Here is a 4,907-nt window from a genome sequence, read left to right as displayed (position 1 = left end):
TATTAACAACCCTTCTCCGCGTTTCATATCAATAGTAACATGGATCAAACCGTAATTTCGGAAGGTACTCGATCACTAGAAAGTCATGTGATGGTTCGCGCGACTCATGTTTCCAATCATGTCTGGAACACTTGTGACACATGTGTCCATGCAGTCTGCTTCGTCGGCACGTGGTATGGCGTGACCTCGGTATCTGCTCTTCCAGAACATCTAGCCACTTAGCCTGCAGGTGTTACAGGAGGAAAAAACCGAATAAATCACAGAGGACGGAGGAAATATGGGATGGGAGAATGAGAGAAATCAACTTGGTTCAAAATTATTTGTGAATACAGACAATTAGGTAGGACACGGAAGTTGTTCGTGGACGTCCGAAGAGCTTTAAACCTCCAAAATATTTTCAACGCTGAGGGATATCATATTTTACCGGAGACGGAAAGTAAAGGAACTTGAACTTGTACGACTTTGGACAGTCAAATTTTCCGGGCTACTTCTCTAATAATAAATTCTGTTTCTTACCCATGTTATAATGAATGTGAATCCAGTGCAAACTACAAACTGATGTTGAAAGGAGATGACTGGTTTCTGGAGCTTTGCGGTGGAAGCTATGGAGTAAGTAAGCTTTTAAAAGCAAAAAAAAAGCTAGTGGGTCATTGACCGGATACCCCATGGGCAATAAGCTTTTGTCAACTAATTTCGCTAAAAAGTGACGAAAAAAAAAACTCAGAGCGGTCATTGAGAACGAAACGTGTCCACAAATGCCCCCGGCGATTTGGAAGAGAGAAAAAAAGATGAGATTATAATTTCCAAATCCTTCTGATGTGAAGTTTTTTTCTTTTATTGTATCAGCGAAAACCTTTTTCTCTAATTGAATTTCGGGAAATGTGTTGTTTTTCTCTTTTTGTGAGTTTGTTTTGTGATTATGCTCTTTTTCTTCCTTTTTTTCGATGTTGTTAGTGTTGGTGTTTTCTGACTTTATAGGGCAAAAGGTGTCTGGAATGAGTGTCAGAGAATCAAAGGTCGTAGAAGTATTGACGTAAGTATTTTTTATCTCTTCTTCTTCTTCTTCTTCTTCTTCTTCTTCTTCTTCTTCTTCTTCTTCTTCTCCTCCTCCTCCTCCTCCTCCTCCTTCTTCTTCTTCTTCTTCTTCTTTTTCTTTCCTCTTCCTCTTCTTCTCTTCCTTTTTAATCTGTGGATGCGTGACCGGGGGTTTTCTTATCTTCCAGAGACGAGTGATTGAGTGTGGATGATGAGATGGTAGAAATAGAGCTCCTAGCCAGACGAAGGTGAACTGTGAACAGATGGAAACGAAAAGCTTTCAAGAATTCATGGAAATTCGACCGTAGGTGTATTCCAAACCTAGATTTGTCCGATTTAATACAGAATCCAAAACTTTATTACTCTTATGAACATAGTTATGCAGTTTTTGTAGTTTTCTTTCTTTTTTTTCCGTACTTTTTTAATCAGGTGTTATTTTTTTAAATCAGTTTTGGTCATTTGTACAGAAGTAATTTTAATTTCTTCTATATTCTGTACTAAAAATGCTTTACGTTTTCCCCTCAAAAGTCCAAAGAAATCCAACATATCTGGATTTTAGAACAATACCTAATCGACACACAAGTCAGCTTGCTGTACAGATATTCCAGTTTTATTTGGATGCGAATTATCATTATGGTGATATCAACTTTTCCTTCTCTATTACTTTTATTAGGTGGGTAACAATTTTTTATTGAGTTTAAAGCAACAAGCGTCATTAACCAGAAACTCGGAGATAACGAGCGAAGTTTTACGAATGCAAGTAGTCACTGCTATGTTAATTAGTGCCGAAATTCAAACTTACCACCTAATCACCCAACTTACCTAAATCAAGGCGTCAAGACTGACAGATACGAAGAGTACAGAGGCAAACTTGGATCATTGAGATCTTAAAGTACCCATTTTTTTCTCAACTCTAGAGGTATTAAGAGTTTTCATTCCTCGATCGGAGAGGTTTCATCAGTTTTAAACTCTCTCATTCATGAAGGTACAGCAAATAATGCAGCTTCAAATTCTAGCAAATTTTGAACTTCAGAGGTAAGAGCAAGAACAGGATATTTTCATTTACAGAGGTGACACGTAGTACAGCTTTTTTTTCTTCTAATTATAAGAGTAAATTCTTATCATTTGAAGAGGTTTTTGGATAGTAAATGAAAGGACCCCCAAACTTTTCCTCAAATAACCAGTTTTAATTTCCCAAACAATCCAATTCTAAATTATCCAGCTTCGACTGTACAAACAAAGTATACATCAAATATGACAGCAAATATCAACAGAAGATCAATACGGTGACAAATAGGTCAATCCAATCTCGCCGCAAACCGTCAGCGTTAACCATGAGTTATTTTAATGAGGTAAAAAAAACATTTTTCTTGACGGGAGGAAAATCTGATTGCAATGTTTGTATTCGACCACAGAAATATCGTACAGGTTAGTTGATTGTTATTTTATTTTCTAGGGTTTACTAATCCTAGAACCAGGATTAATGTACAGGGAGGGACATGGTTTTGTCCAGTGGCTTGTTCCTGAAAGTTCACAACTTGCATTTGTAATGATTTTAAATGTTATAATACCTATCATTGAAGAGTAAGCCTATTTTTTTTCTTTCTTAGGTAGGTACCTAGTGTTTTTATTTCTTTTGGATTTTAAGGTTTTATGGATTTGTTCAAAGACCGGAGTTACATGCTTCCTAAAGTTTCTAGGTAGATTGTGGAGAGTGGAGAAATTCTAAGGAACTTGTGATTCCTTCACTTAATCACTTCTAATTTTGTAGTTCATCCTGTAAACACAGTGTACAGTTGACAATCATAAAACTTTGATCACTACAGTAAGTACGTATTGTACTATTTGTTTTGTACAATTGTTCGCGCCTCATTGTTTAGGGAGATGGAACTTCTGATCCGCTAATATGATTGTGTGAGATGAGAAGAGGTCTGTTAATTGCTTGCAGGATGCAACCGCAAATCAAATATCTATGTGGTCTATGGGGTTTTTAAACTTACTTTAAGGGTAACTTTCCAGTAACTTTTAGATGGGTCTTTCTAACTATTTCATCTCGCCTTGCAGAGATGTAACCAGAAGTCCACTAAAGCAATCAAAACGGCTGATTGCTGCATTCCTAGTCTTATTTCTATAGAAATGAGACTAGGTACAAAACCTGTAAAAAAAAGTGACCTTTTAAACTTTACAAATTACGGGAAAACTCATAAAAAAACATCCCAACAAAAAATACAAGTAGGTACCTACAATGTAAAAAAAAAGAACTATTTTTATTACAACTTTCAAGTTATGACTTGTGCTAACAAGGTTTTTTTCGTTGATAGCACGAACAAAGAGATCGATATTTGGAGTAAGTTGGTGCCTTGTACGGGCACGTCTAAGGGACCAGGGTCCATGGGGTCAATCCACCCTGGTACTACCAACCACTGGCAACCCCTCCTGAGGCTCTAATGACCTGGAATCGATACGTGCCAGCCCTACCCGACGTTTAATCATGCTACACGGCTGAAAGTTAAGGGTAAGCACACGAAACTTTCTCAGGCTATGAAGAAGTGCTTGAACTTTGGAATGAGGAGTGAAAAACGGGTGACTGTGTGTGTCTTATCCTGTGTTGAATTATTGTTGATACTCATGATAGCTTCCAACCAAGTTATCATGAACTTGTTTCTAGCCATTGCCATATGATTTTTAATAAAACCGATAGTAAAATGCTGGACTCAAACTTTGAGGGACTTGAGTTCGAGTCGGAATAAAGACAAAATTTGCAAACCAACAAGATTTTCTAAAAATGCGTCAAGCTTTAACAAATGTTTTGAATTTTCAAGAAAACATCCTCCATAGTTTACTGAGAAGTACATAGTTCCTTAATATTACAGGTTCAATACGTTTACGGCAAAATTACAGGTTTATAAGGCTTTTGGAAAAATGGTCAGAAGAAAATGTTTGATGGCTGAAGAAAATTGAAATGGAAAAAATTCTATTAAAATTTTTATTAAACCTGGTAAGAGTTCAAACAAATTGGGTTTTAGGTAGTTTGCTTTAGGTCGGTTAAGGTAAAAAAGGATCATGTTGAAATCTGACAACGGTGATTTTGTATTCACAAAGAACCCCTTCATATTTATTGTATATGCAAACTAAACCGTGACCACCTGGTTAGTACACCTGTAACTGTATTTATTGGATCTTCATTTATTATATTGCATAACCTAGGTAAAAATACACGGGGTTAACAAAATAAGGCTGCATTCACACTGGATTCGTGATCATATAATTATGTAATATCAGATCGGGATTTAGAAAATATCAGCAACGTAATAAGTATTGACCTATTCTACCTACAGAAATCTGAATAAATTTCGATTCCAAAATTTGTTTCATTTATAACATCTTGACTTTTTTTTCCTTTTCGAGATAATCCCAGGAACGTAAATTAAACCATACGAAATAAATCATTACCTAGGTAAGAAACCTACAGGAAAATGTTGGGAATTTTGATACCTATCTCCGCTAATGGACAATAATATGGACTTCCCTTTAAGTTCCAATAATATTAGGTACCTAGGTAGGTAAAATACCGTTTGAAAATAAGTTGGGAGTTTTTACATCTCCACTATTTACTCGTAGTCCATGGAGCAGGAGTGTCGGCATCTCTACCTATAAGCCCTATGAAACACTGGGAATTTTGACATCTCCACTAATAAGTCCTATGAAACACTGGGAATTTTGACATCTCCACTATTAAACATTATAAAAAACTGGAAATTTTGACATCTCCACCAATAAGCACTATGAAACACTGGGAATTTTGACATCTCCACTATTAAACATTATAAAAAACTGGAAATTTTGACATCTCCACCAATAAGCCATATGAA

General features: G+C 36.1%; 1 long non-coding RNA gene across 1 annotated transcript; it reads left to right on the top strand.

Moving 5' to 3' along the window:
* Positions 1 to 403: 403 nt before the first annotated feature.
* On the top strand, positions 404 to 1,325 carry LOC113470739. The gene is made up of 3 exons (XR_003393690.1): positions 404 to 609; positions 979 to 1,033; positions 1,224 to 1,325. It is a non-coding gene; the product is annotated as an uncharacterized LOC113470739 (long non-coding RNA).
* The last annotated feature ends 3,582 nt before the right edge of the window (positions 1,326 to 4,907 follow it).

The sequence above is a fragment of the Diaphorina citri genome, unplaced genomic scaffold, assembly GCF_000475195.1.
Source record: "Diaphorina citri unplaced genomic scaffold, Diaci psyllid genome assembly version 1.1 scaffold56, whole genome shotgun sequence".
Taxonomy (NCBI): Eukaryota; Metazoa; Arthropoda; class Insecta; order Hemiptera; family Psyllidae; genus Diaphorina; species Diaphorina citri.
This window is presented reverse-complemented; position numbering and strand designations above follow the sequence as displayed.